This window comes from Gossypium hirsutum, chromosome A03 (assembly GCF_007990345.1).
Source record: "Gossypium hirsutum isolate 1008001.06 chromosome A03, Gossypium_hirsutum_v2.1, whole genome shotgun sequence".
Taxonomy (NCBI): Eukaryota; Viridiplantae; Streptophyta; class Magnoliopsida; order Malvales; family Malvaceae; genus Gossypium; species Gossypium hirsutum.
In genome coordinates, this window is record NC_053426.1 from 14,430,592 (window position 1) to 14,445,566 (window position 14,975).

At 34.1% G+C, this 14,975-nt stretch overlaps 1 non-coding gene across 1 annotated transcript; it reads right to left on the bottom strand.

Moving 5' to 3' along the window:
* Nucleotides 1–13,661: 13,661 nt before the first annotated feature.
* Nucleotides 13,662–13,768, bottom strand: LOC121227763 (small nucleolar RNA R71). The gene has a single exon (XR_005925286.1). It is a non-coding gene; the product is annotated as a small nucleolar RNA R71 (small nucleolar RNA).
* Between the last annotated feature and the right edge of the window lie 1,207 nt (nt 13,769–14,975).

A 14,975-nucleotide genomic window follows, 5' to 3' on the forward strand; every position in this document is an offset into this window, starting at 1 on the left:
CGATGATATTCTGGTATACTTTAAGACCGAGGTTGAGCATGATGAGCATCTTATAGTGGTTCTTCAGATTCTTCGAGAGAATGAGCTCTATGCTAAGTTAAGTAAGCGTGAATTTTGTTTGAGTGAAGTTAAGTTTCTAGGGCATGTGATTACTACCGTGGGTATTCGAGTGGGCCCTAAGAAGATAGAGGCTATTCTGGATTGGAAGCAACATAGAAATAGACTGAGCTTCGGAGTTTCCTTGGTTTGGTGGGATATTATCGGAGGTTTGGTGAGGGATTCTCACTTATAGCAGCTTTTTTAACTGAGTTATTGTGTAAGAGTGCACCGTGTGCATGGACTGATATGAAGTAATCGAGCTTTTAGATGCTCAAATCTATTTTGACTCAGACGCTCATTCTAGTCCAACCCAAATTTAGGAAAGAATTTGTTGTGTATAGTGATGCTTCTCACACCGGTTTGGGTTGTGCTCTAATGCAAGAGGATAAAGTAGTAGCTTATGCACCCAGGTATCTTAAGCATAATAAAGGTAATTATCCGACACATGATATTAAGCTAGATGTGGTTGTTTTTCTCTTAAGATTTGGAAGTACTATCTATATGGTGAAAGGTGTATCATTTATACTGATCAAAAGAGCCTCAAGTATCTCCTCACTCAGATGGAGTTGAATCTTAGACAATGTTGATGGATCAAGTTTCTTAAGAATTATGATTGCACAATAGAGTATTATCCTGGTAAGGCCAATGTGGTGGCTAATGCTCTTAGTTGGAGATCTATGTCTGAGTTGAGGGTAATGTTTGTTCGCCTAAGTCTGTTTGATGATGATGGAATTTGGCCGAGTAGCAAGTTAAGCCAATTTGGATGAATGAGATTAGGGATAAACAGCTTCTGGATGAGTATCTGATTAGTCAAGTTTAGCATATTGATGAGGGTAAGACTTCAGATTTCAGGTTTAATAGTGATGGTATTCTATGTTTCTGAGGTCAGATTTATGTACCGAGTGATGTGGATTTGAAGTAATCCATTTTGCAGGAAACGCATAGTAGCCCCTATGCTATGCATCCCGGTAATAATAAGATGTATCGTGACCTTTGAGAGTTGTACCGGTGCCCTATGTTGAAATGTGAGGTAATGGATTACATGTCTCATTGTTTGATGTGCCAACCAGTTAAGGTTGAGCACAAACTCCCTTCTGGTTTGCTTTAACTCGTTAAGACTCCATTGTGAAAATGGGAACATGTAACTATGGACTTCGTTAGTAGGTTGCCCTTAACACCTGCTAAAAAGTATTCGGTATGGGTTATAGTGGATCGATTGACTAAGTCTACTTATTTTATTCCAGTTAGGACCGATTATTCTTTGCAGAAGCTAGTGAATTTATACATTTCTAAGATAGTTAGGCTTTATGGGATTCCAATATCGATTATTTCATATCGAGATCCTTGATTTACTTTTCGATTTTGGAAGAAACTGTATGAGGCTCTCGGTACTCAGCTGGAATTTAATATAACATTTTACCGACAGACTGATGGTCAATCCGAGAGGGTAATTTAGGTTTTAGAGGATATGCTTTGGAGTTGTATTATTGACTTCCAGGGTAGTTGAGAGGAGTTTTTTTTTCCACTAGCTGAATTCGCTTATAATAATAGTTTTAAGTCTAGTATTCAGATGACACTTTATGAGGATTTATATGGTCATAACTGTCACACATCGCTTTGTTAGACTGAGTTGGATGAGAGGAAGATTATGGGTCGTGTCTTCCTTAAGGTATCCCTATGGAAGAAGGTTTTCAGATTTGGTCGAAAAGGCAAGTTAAGCCCTAGGTGCATTGGGTTGTATCAGATTTTGGGGTGTGTTAGGTCAGTTTTTTATCAGTTAGAGCTACCTTCGGAGTTGGACTGTATCCATAACGTCTTTCAACTTTCCATGTTGAGAAGTTATCGTTTGATCCTTTTCATGTGATTCCAGTTGAGGAAATTCAATTGAGACCGGATTTGTCTTTCGAGGAGAAATCTATACAGATTCTGGATCGTAAGGTTAAGGTCTTGAGGAGAAAGACCATTTTGTTAGTTACAATTCTGTGAAGGAATCATGGTTCAAAGGAGGCCACTTGGGAGCCTGAGGACTGGATTCGTCAGCACTATTCCTATCTCTTTGAGTCAGGTAAATTTCGAGGTTGAAATTTCTTTAAGGAGAGGAAAGTTGTAACGTTCCAATTTTTCTTAGTTATGGATTGTTAAAATTATGTCAAATAAATTGATTTAATATGATGGTTAAGTGCTTTGGATGTTTTCCTTGAGTTTTGAGTTTGATTCCCTTGTTTTGGAATTTTCCCATTAATTTTGGAATTATGTCAGACTTGACCCTTAGGGCTTATCTTTTGATTTTGTGAGTTAGTGACAAAAACGAGCCTATTGGTTTTGTGGTAAGGCTTTAGCCTACCCGAGGGTTTTTGAGTTAAAGCCTTGTACGCAAAAGTGGAATTCTTTTTTATTTCTTTGCCATGTGTTCGAAGCTGAGTTAGATTCGAATTCTGAATAATCTGGTGGGTTAAGATATTACCAAATTTTTTTATTTTATTTTGAATTAACAAAATACCCCTAATTTTACTAACCCAAATTTATCCATTCTCACTCCATTTTCACTTTTCTTCTCTTTCTTTTTGTTTTCTTTCCTTTTCTTATTTCTTTATTTTCGAGTTTCCTTTTTGCTTTGCTGCCATCTTGTTCTTTATTTGAGATCATTGCATGGAGTTTTTTTGTTAGATCGTAATCCAAGTAAAGTGTAAGTAATGTCATATTATTTTTTGATATTGAGTTTTAACCTGTTCTTTGAGCAAGGTAAGAATTAAAATGGTGTTTAATTCTCTTTTTTCATTGTGTTAAACATTTTTGTGGTGTTTAATTAGGCAAAGGGTGCGAGATTCGGGATCCTCCAGTGGATTAGTTGTTGTTTTGGATGCTATTTTGTGAAGTAAGTGCCATAATATCAATTTTGGAGACTATTTTTTAGTAAAGGAAATTGTTAAGTTAGATGTTGGTTTAATTTTTTGTTGTGAATGGGCATGGTTTAATGTCATATGCAGGATTCAAGAGTTTTTAGTTGTGTAGCTAATTAGGAATATTTTCAGGTGTGTGATTCTAACCCGAAACATCGATTGGAACTCGAGAAAGTCTGAAAAATGTAAGTTGTTTTCGAAATTGCAGTGCACCACACGAGCGTGTGGTCAATAGTGTGCTAGGTCATGTGAAGCAAAAGGGCGTGTGCGATTACACAAGAAAAAAGGTAGGGCATGTGGGCCACACAGTCTGGCCTGTTGGGCCGTGTGGGCCACACAATCTGGCTTGTTGGGCCGTATGGGCCACACGGACATATGATCCCAATTTGGTCAATTTTTTAGACCCAGTTTGGGTCGAATTTAAGACTCTAAAATCGAGAGCATGTGAAAGCATAAAATTGGTAAATTTAAGTGTTTGTGCATTAGAAAGCATGATTTGGTTTAATAAACTCCGTGTAGGCTATATGATATGATTTGTGAATATGATAGTAACATATGCATGTCATATTTCTTATTTGTTATTGGTGTGTGTTAGTATCTTTATGTATGTGCATCAGGGTGGGGTTTGATATGTGATGGAGGAAGTCTATTCTGGTAGTATAACTGTAGTTTTGGCGGTTATACCACAATATCTGTCTGGCAGCTTAGCTACAACTTTTTGAGTGGCATACCACCACATACTAGTGTGATTGGATGGATGGTCTCTTGTAGTCCTATTTGGTGTGATTGGTTGGACGGAGTTGGTGTGTAGCGAATAGGAGTAGGATTTGTTCTATTCTGATATATGCTTCCGAATATATAGATTTTCTATTCTGTCTGTTCTGAGGTTTGCATTTGAGCATGATAATAATAAATTTTGTATATGAGCCAAGACATACACTGGGCTTCTAGCTCACTTCATTTGTTTTGATACTTTTCAGATAATCGCTAAACTTAGGATTTGGTAGCGATTTTGGAGTTCGGGTAAGATATTTTAACTTTAAGTATGTTTGGGCTTATATATAACTTTACGGGATTTCAAAATTTTTAACTTGTTTGTGGGACAATTATTTTGGGTTTGATTTTTATTGTGTGAATGTATAATTTTAATTGGTATTTTTAACAAGATGGCATAATCAATGAAACTCTATGTTTTTCAAAAATAAGAACCCTAAATCATTTTTCTGCTACAAAGTTTTGAATTTAAAAATGTTGCTTTACGAATTGAGTAGTGGAAGCAGTTGGGTTTGTTTTTAAATAATTAATAAAGCAATGTTTTCATCAAAACACACTCACATGAATTTTTGGTAACAACTACACTACTAGGAAGATGGTTACGTTTTTTGGTATATATGCTTTCTGTTAAATTAATTTAATTTATTTACTCTCAATTTAAACTTATGTTTGCACGAAAATAAATGGTCAAAGTTTTATGTATCGATGTAACCTTCATAATTAGACTGTAACATCTAGGCCTAGTTTGGAGTGTTACAAATGTCTTATGACAAATGTCAATTGAAGAGCGGAAGCAACCTCGACAAGAATTATGCGTAACTAATTAGCCATAATTTTTGCTATTACCTTGTAGCTAAAATTAACGACATTAATTAGTCTGTAGTGAGATATTTCTTCAAGATTCTTTTATTCCAAGTTGAGAAATAAGGTACTCACACTTGACCCAGTCGCCAAGTTTGAATGCAAGACACCACATTATTCGTTACTGAAGGAACTCAAACTAACTTTGCACTTTGTATTTGATAAGAAATCATCAAGAGGTCAATTAAAAAAACATTATCCACTCATTAAAATTCATAATTAAGACTTTTTAAATAATTTAACAACATTTTAAAATGATTTCTAAGTATTCAGAGGTGTCCGAGGCCAGTATGGGCTCTTAAGGGTTTTAATGCAACAAAATAGAGTAGGAACCTTGTTGGGGGCTTAAGTACCGATACTTATGGTCTTAGGAATTTGTAACTAGCCTAGTTACTGTAAAAAAAATTGTATTTTTTTGCTAGATACTGATACTTAGAGTAGAGGTACTGAACCCCTAACCTCTGCACTAAAAAAAATTAACTTTGTATTTACTTATTTTGACCCTAAACATTACCAAATCAATACAATGACTTATAAACTCTAAAATAAATTTTAAAACATCATTTACACACATTACAATACCTCCAAAAATTATGGATACATACATGTTAAAGGGTTTATCATACTTGACTAACAAAGTTGCTTACTTGGCAAGCAAGCTACCAACTTATCAATAGCATATTCTTCTTATAAGAAGTTCATACATCTATTAAGACATTGAAAATAGCATGATATATGTGCTTTGAAATTAACTTTTGAAAATATGTACAATCATCCAAAATAGCAACATGGCTAACATTAACAACATAAACTCTAACTACTTTCTATTTGCCTAGGTACATGCCATTACTAAAGGTATTTCAAAAGAATATTATAAGGACCTTATTGAGCTGAGTTGTGTGCCTTTGAATTCCTTTTAACTATACAAACAAGATTGTTATATGCCTAGTCCATACGCACAGAACAAACATGTTTGTACGTTGAGCATTGGATGCTTAGTTGTGCCAATACAATTTGAATAACAAAGTAAGGCATAACAAATAAACAAATAATTAAACATGTTACTAATACATTATAGCATATCATACAATAAAGTTTATAATAAAACCAATATCTCATAATATCAATCCTTAAGCTTTCATGAAGATATCATAACTTGATTTCTATTTCGTATATAAGCACATCGATGTACCCTCAGGGTTTGCATCTCAATTTCATTTATCAAATAACTTAATACCTTTCATAACATTCCTCATATTTCAACTTAATTCTCATTTCCTTATAACAATTTCTATCTCTTACCATGTTCTATTATCATATCATTCAATTTAGTCATTATATTCAATGTTAATCTCAAATACATTTCTTTATAATTATTCACTTTTAGAGTACAACTATTAATTTATTGTAGATCAAACAATCAATTGAAATGCACATATCTGAATCTTTTATTAACTAATTCTGAATTCACAGGTGAATACATGGATTATTACATCAATATATGATCAAGGACACCTAGTGCTCTAGAGCTAAGGATACATTTTGACGAACACCTAATGCTCTAGAGAATTATCCGGTAAAATGCTCCAACACAATATTACCTCAATATACGTTCATGGACACCACATACTCTGGATAATTATTGATACAGTCCCTCAGACACCCAGTGCTATGGGGAACTATTCGATGAATTGCTTCTAGTGCTAAAACGATACATTCTCATTGCCAATAAAATTTATGCATATGTCTTCCATATTTTCATCATATCACAATTATACATGTATATATGTATATATATACATATTATTACAAATGTCATTAGAATCACAAGCATATCCTAATACAAATTAGATTAGTAAACAACATCATTTCATATTGAATTTAGTAAGGCATAATACACTTTTTCATAGCTTTAGATGCTAACCATCCCATAAACTCAGTTACTTAATAAGATTATATAATTAAGGCAAACTAAGTTAGCACAAATCAGATTCGTTAGTTTTTGTTTACTCTCATCTTCTCATTATTCCTTGATATTTTTTCTTGTATTTAGCCTTGTTCAATATAGAAACAATATTAGTTTCTCATTATCAAACATATAAAGCATTCACATTAATCACATTTATTCAAACCATTCATTTAAGTCCCTTAATTTCCCAAAATCTAAATTTCATTTATTTTACAATCTACTCGATCAAATTTAAGTCTAACATTACAATTATTATTTAGGAGTCTCTAGTTACCCAAAAACATAATTATTTCTTAAAAATTAAAAATTCTTTTCACATTGAGACTTTAAGCTTCCATTCATAGCCATTTACTGAATTCTTAACAATAACCTATCTCCATCACAGTCCACTTAAATACAAAGTCATGTCTACCATAATCTAAGCTTAGAACACCTAAATATTCATGATCAATTTTATCTCTCTAGATTCTTTAACCTTTTTCAGTGGTAACCATACACAATACTCATTAATCCCTCCCTCCCTCCCTCACTCAGTCACTCACTTACTCACTCACTCATTCTCTCTATATTTTAAATAATTTAATTAAACTAATTACAATGATCTACTGGCCATGCTTTGAAGATGGGAAGGTTAGAGGAGAATAATAAATAAGATTAAGTTAAGCCACTAACTTAAATAATTATGAGAAAATTACCTTTGAGTCATGGATCAATTGCACATTTAAGGTTTGTAAAGTTCCATTTTTAATTCCTTAAATTCAAATCACTAGCAACTTAGTCTCTGGACTATACTTAATAATATATTTATCTATTTACTTCATGATTATGCTTGCTACTTTTGTATTCGACTTGTAATTGCTAAATTAAAATTTTTGGGCTTCCTTGACTTAGTAAACTTGGCCTTGAAACTGAATTTTTCAACATCGATTAAAATCGAGTCATTACAAAGAAAATATTAGTAGTGTTAACTTATTTTAGTAATCGCCAACTTTGAAAAAAAATTTAAAATGCATGCCTTGACTTATTCATTATTAAGTTCTCAAAAATAATGATAGAAGGGTCCAAGAAACCCATCATAAGCACCAAGATTAAAGACAACATTCTATATCTCTTAATCACTTGTTTGTGCAACTCTCTATTCATATCTTCAAAGATAATAGGTGTGATTAAGTTTATGACAACCTTACCATTGAAACTAACTTGGTAATTATATGCCCTAAAAATTGTTGGTGTGATGATGATATAATACATCAATAACAATATGACAACGAACATCTAAAAGAATAAATGTTTTAACACTAAGCCTAGCAAGTTTAATTGTTTAAATAAATTTACCTTTTTAATAAATTTTATTTATATTATTATAAAGATTTTTATATATTTGATTAAGATTATGATATTCATTATGGTTATGATTAATTTTATTTCTTCAAACCTGACGTATGTGTAAAGAAAATTTATATAAGTATTGAAAATAAGTAAGTAATAGATATACATCCTTTCTTTCCTTATTTTATTTATTTCACTATTTCTGTCTTGTGTTTTATGATTTTTGGATTAAATTCAAGGTGTATATGTGGAAGTTGTGTGTTTATTATCAAATCATAAGCTGTCATTTGTGAGATTACTTTCTCAAATAGTTAGATTAAGAACAAAATTTTCATATTATGCAATTAGGATAAGTTGTATTGATAATGCTAGTGAATTCATATCTCAAGCTTTTAATTATTATTATATAAAAAATTGAATAGATGTTACAAAACCTATTGTTTATACAAATAATGATTTAGTAGAAAATTATTGATTAAATGCCTCTAATTAATAGCTTGACCATTACTTATGATAAAAAATATTTTTCGCATATATTTTTACAACTAATACCCAACCTGAAGGCTGAATTCGAGCTATGGAATGTCACAACCATTATTAGTGGAACAAACGTCACATAAACATCATACAACTATTCACAAACACAATTAAATATAATCCACTCACAAACACAATTAAATATAATCCACATTCATATTAAACTACATAATCATTCCCAAGTCTCATACGAGCTTACGAAAGCTCTTTTGCTAACATATGGTGAAATAGGACCAAATTGTAAAATTTTCAAAATCTCAAGCTAACGTCGTGACTTCAGATATATTGGCCTCGTGACGTCACTCACTGTTGGCCTATGTCATGACGTCGAGGGTTCATGGTCGTGACATTGCCCGTGTTTTTTTGGCAAAATGCACATTTGGTATCTATTCACTTATTTCTAAACAATGCATATTATCGCATCCATTCATTTGTTAATTCTACCTATACCAAAATATGACAAAACATACTAAAACAAGTTTATAAAATTTGAAATCAACCAATTAAAATAACATTCAATCTAAAATCATCGTTTAAGTTCAATTCATCCCTTTATCCTCTAACCAAGTCAAGCTAAGCCATTTAAATTTAACACATACATACCTGCACATTTTATGTGTCAAGGGCTTACATTACCTTAGACTAAACCAAAACAAGCACATATGTCAAGCTACATATATACATATCATGACTAATTATCAAGATTATCATTTTCTAGTCATTCACCAACTTATCAAACTTAACCACTTAACTATATAACTTTAAACATACTAGGCTCAAATAAGTTCATGATCATTCTTTTTCATAGCATCAAACCTTACCAATTCAAGCATTAACTAGATCATATGTTATGCTTAACGTTCAACATCAACATTTACCATGTTCATCACATAACTTCCAACTAAACATGACTATTTTTACACTAAGTTATCCTTATATACACTATCTTTAATCTAGCAAAATTTGTTTCAATTGTTATTTATGATTTTTCTTTTGGGCACTAATGTTTATGGGTTTTTAGTTTATTTTGATTTTTACATGATAAACCACAAATGTAACATGTTTTAATCCCATGCTTAGCATGTTTTTGGATTATTTATTTCATAAATTAGTGAATTTGATGCTCCTAATCCTTTAACTTCATGTTTATATACTTAGGTGAGCATAAGGGAGCAAAAGGAACAAAAAATGGGCCAAAACCAGACAAAGCAAGCTATTTTAAGGATCCATACGGCCAAGCCAATCCCACACGGTATGAGCACACGCCCGTGTGAACCACATAGGCTAGCCACATGCCCATGTGCCAGCCCGTGTCGACATCGCTCTATATTTCCAAAACACACGGAAAAAGCCAATATCTGGGGTTTTTGAGCATTCTAAAGTTTATAAATACAGACTAGAAGAGGACCTAGGGGGGACGCAGAGTAGAACGTAGAAATTACTCGAAGAACGCCAATGGATTCAGCTCGAAAGTAGGATCTCCTTCAAGACTGAAGATCTCCATTCAATTTCTCTTGAAGTTTTTGGGTTTCTTTATGTTTTGTTGTTTTCCTATTTTTGAGATGTTTTCCTCAAAGAGTATGAACTAAATTCCCTAAATACTTAGGAAAGATGAAACCTATGATGGATCTTATTATTTTATTTGTTCTAAATTACATGATAAATATTTGTTCTTGATCTCAATTATGTGTTCTTATTTCATGTTTTTAATATTTTCAGAATATTAATTCATGATTGATGTTATTATCCAGGGGAGCAAAAGTCCCTATCTCAGAGTAGGTCTCGCATAATTGAGTGGAGTTGCATGCAACCCTAGAAATAGGGCGACCGGATTATAGTCAAATCTAATAGGGAAATCCATATATCGAGTTAATGCGATGATAGGGGTTTTAATTAGAAAAAGATATCAATTAATCAACCTAGAGTCAGTTATTTTTAACTCTCGAAAGAGATATTAATATAATTTAGGGATTTTTACGGATCAAGTCAAATGAATAAATCGTTTAATTCAGATTTAGAATAATAAGTGAAGTCTAGGTGGATTCTTTCCTGGGTATTGTCTCTCTCGTAAGTTTTCTTCGATTATTTTCCCAAGTTGCTATTTGTTGTTTAGTAATTAGTTTAGTTAAATTTAGACTTTAAAATAAACCCCTTCAATTTATTTGGCTAGATAATAAAAAGATAGTAACTACTAGTACTTTTAGTCCTCGTGGATGCGATATTCTTGACTCATCATAGCTATACTACCATTCGATAGATGCGCTTGCTTTTGTCGTATTTTAGTTAGTTTATAATGTCATCATTATAGTTCTCTTATTCTTTTTAGTACCATTCTTCTTCATTGGTTAATACTAACTCCTATGTCTTTTGGTGTTTGAATTTCAAATTTTTTATCGTCTTTCCACTATCACTTTCTCTCATTCATTTAGCTATTAAATGTTACGTTCGATTATAGCATAGGATATTGGCTTAATTTTCTTATGATCGGTTCATTTTTCTGCTTCGTATTGTTTTAACACTTGATTATTTGATTGCTTTCTTACAGATTTAGCATGACGAACACTCGTGGCAAGTCCGAGATCGCATTCCCTGCTTCGAAGAAGCGAAAAACCCATGGTTGGACCTTCTCCTCGAGCGCTTCCGCTGAGGCCCACCATCCTTATCTCCAATTTTCAACGGGCCCCCAGGAGTATTTATATCAGCTCCTTCACATATGACTACTCGGCCTAGGTCGCAATTTTGATTGGGTCGCATTGGAGCATGTCTGACTAGCTAATGATGTTCATGCCTTTATTGTCACAGCTCCGTGGGACAGATTCTTCTCCATCATAGAGCCCACCTAGCATGGAGCTTACCTTGGAGTTCTGTTTGACGTTTCTTTTCCAGCAGGTCATGACGACTCATGACGAGTCAATCACCATTACTTTTCGACTTGGTGGTTTGGTGCGCCACATGAGTGTCCCCGAGTTCGGTGCTGTTATAGGACTTTACACAGAGGAATTCATGAGCGTTGAGAACTTCCTTCAACTTCATCGGCACCACCATCATGCACCATCACATTGTTGGGTCAATCTTACAACGAGCCAAACACTTTATGATGCGAGTCGCTCAAAGGCGATGTGTCTCTCTCTAGCTTTCAGTACCTTCATGATAAGTCATAATTTATACATATTTTTATCCCATGTTTAGCATATTTTTGGATGAATTATCATTAGATTTGTTGAATTCGATGCTTCTAATCCTTTAATTTTATGTTTTATACTTACGTGAGCATAGGAGAGTAAAAAGAGCGAGAAACGAGCCAAAAACGGAGAAAATAGGTCAACGTGGGAAATCAACATAGCCTGGACTTCCTCACACGGGTAGACCACACGTCCGTGTCTATTTAGCAGACTCTAAACATGGTCTAAGCCACCTCACATCGGCGTGTCCTTGTCGAGCCCAAGTTTAGTTTTATTCGGAAAAAGGCCTCTCTAGAGGGCTAGCATTCAAAAGCCTATATAAACACCCCAGGAGGTACCTAGAAATGATACACGGAGTAGGAGGCAAGGAATTACTCGAAGAAAGTCGATTGATCCATCTCAGAAGGCAGATTCTTCTTCAAGACTGAAGATCTCCCTTCAATTTCCTTCAGGGGTTTTTAGGTTTTCTTTATGTTTTGTTATCATTATTCTTCTGAGATGTTTTCTTTTACACATATGAACTAAATCCCCTAAATACCTAAGGGGGATGAAACCTAAGACGGATCTTGTTATTATTTTCTGAATTGTATCATAAATACTTGATTTGTTCTTAATTATGTGTTCTTAATTCTTGCTTTAATATTCCAGGATATTGATTCAAGTATTAATGTGCTTATTCAGAGGAGCAAAAGTCATTGTCTAAGAGTAGATCTCACATAATTAAGCGAAGTTGATTGCACCCCTAGACATAGGGCAACATAAATCTGTCAGATTAGGGTCAAACCTAATAAGAGAATCCATAGATCGAGTTAATGCAACACTAGGGGTTTTAATTAGAAAAAGATTTCAATTAATCAACCTAGGGTTAGACGTTGTTAGTCTCGAGAGAGATAATAATATAACTTAGGGATTTCTATGGATCAAGTCAAGTGAATAAATCGTCTGATTCAAAGTCAAATAACAAGTGAAGTTTAGGTGGATTTACCCTTGGTTATTGTCTAAATCAATCAGTTTTCCCAAAAGTAATTCCCTAATTTTCTTCCTCTGCATTCTTAGTTTAGTTAATTAATTTAGATAAAACAAACCCTTTATTTCTAGGCTAGATAATAAAAAGAGAGTTAATACTAGTACTTTTAGTTCCTGTGTTTTCGACATTCTGGTCTTGCTATAAGCTATACTACTGTTCGATAGGTGCGCTTGCCTTCATCGTGATAATAGTTAGTTTTCAAGTACGACCAATCATAAATATAAAACTTATCACGAGACATCACATCAAGTTTTTGGCGCCTTTGCCAGGGAACTAAAATATTAGGAATGCTGAATTTTTATTCCTTTAGCCATTTATTTTATTGCAATTTAAATTTTATCTTAGTTTTGTTAATTTTACTAAATTTTCTTTTGTCTTCTTCTGACAGGTTTTTATAGTTTATTACTAGAAGAAACCCCTCAAGACCATTACTCTTTGACAGTGAGATTGAAAGCACAGCTCGCAGAAACCGAAGAGAAATAAGGCGAAGCCAAAGAAACATAGAAGAAGGACAAAAGGAAGATATCCATAATACAACCGAGGAGATGACTGAAAATCAGAATAACCAGCTTCCTCCTGTGGTTTCTGCAGATCCAATAAATCAGAATCCTGCTCCTCGTACTATATATGATTATGCTAAATGTAATTTAACAGGAGCCAAATCAAGTATAGTTAGACCTGCTATTGCTGCAAATCATTTTGAACTGAAACCTAACACGATTCAAATGATACAACATTTTGTTCAGTTTGATGGTTTGTAGGATGAGGATCCAAACGCTCATTTGGTGAATTTTCTGGAGTTTTGTGACACTTTTAAGATCAATGGCATTTCTAATGATGCCATTCACCTTTGGTTGTTTCCCTTTTCGTTGAGGAATAAAGCTAAATAGTGGTTGAACTCGTTATCACGAGGGTCAATCACTACTTGGGAACAAATGACTGAAAAATTTTTACTTAAATATTTTCCGCCGGCTAAAATGGCTAAGTTGAGGAATGATATCTCTTCTTTTGTGTAGATGGATCTAGAAACACTTTACGATACATGGGAGAGATACAAGGACCTATTGAGAAGGTGTCCTCACCATGGGCTACCTTTATGGCTGCAAGTTCAAACATTTTACAACGAGGTGAACCCCTCAACAAGGCAACTTATCAATGCAGCCGCTGGTGGAACTTTGAATAATAAAACGCTTGAAGAGACTTATGAATTTAATAAATAGATGTCACTGAATAACTATCGGTGGCAAGTTATGAGAACGAAGCCAACAAAAGCAGCCAGTGTTTTCAACCTTGATGCGGTCACTATGCTATCTAACCAGGTAGAACTTTTAAATAAAAAGATTGACGATTTATATGGTTCTACTCAGGTACATCCAGTGATGAGGTGCGATGCAAATGGAGGAGGAGTGCACACATAATATCAATCTTTCAACCCTAGCATCAAGGAGGAACAAGTTCAATATATGGGTAATAATAATTCTAGACCTCAAAATAACCATACAGTAACACTTATAATGCAGGTTGGAGGAACCACCCCAACTTTTAGTGGGGCGGCCAAGGAAATCAAAGGTCACAACATCCCCCAAGTGTCTAATAACCACCTTACCAGCAGGAAAAGAAGCCGAACCTTGAAGAGATGCTCACAAAGTTTATCTCGATGTCGAAAACTCATTTTCAGAATACCAAAACAGCACTAAAGAATCAACAAGCGTCGATCCAAGGGCTCGAAACTCAGATAGGCCAACTTGCCAAACTAATTTCTGAATGACCACAAGGTAGCTTGCCGAGTAATACTGAATCTAACCCAAGGGAACAGCTCAATGCGATTACCATTCGAGATAAGGAAGGGTTAGTCGAATCTGAACCAGAACTAAGGCAAGGAATTGTGGCAAGTAAAGGTAAAGGTGAGGTGGACCACAATGAGCAAAAACCAGTAAGTAGAGAGTACAAACCTCGTGTGCCATACCCCAGTGCGACAAGGAAAGACCACACGGACAAACAATTTGGTAAATTCCTTAAATTATTAAAGAAATTACATATTAACTTACCGTTTATTGAAGCTCTTTCGCAGATGCCAAACGCAGTTAAATTTTTAAAGAAGCTTCTAGCAAGTAAGCGAAAGTTGGATGAGGCGTCGCATGTGGAGTTGAACACAGTTTGCTCAGCCGTTCTATAGAATAAGCTACCCAATAAGTTGAAAGATCCAGGGAGTTTTACAATTCCTTGTTTAATTGGTAGTTTAAACGTTAACAATGCTTTGGCTGATTTAGGGGCTAGTATTAATGTCATGCCTTATA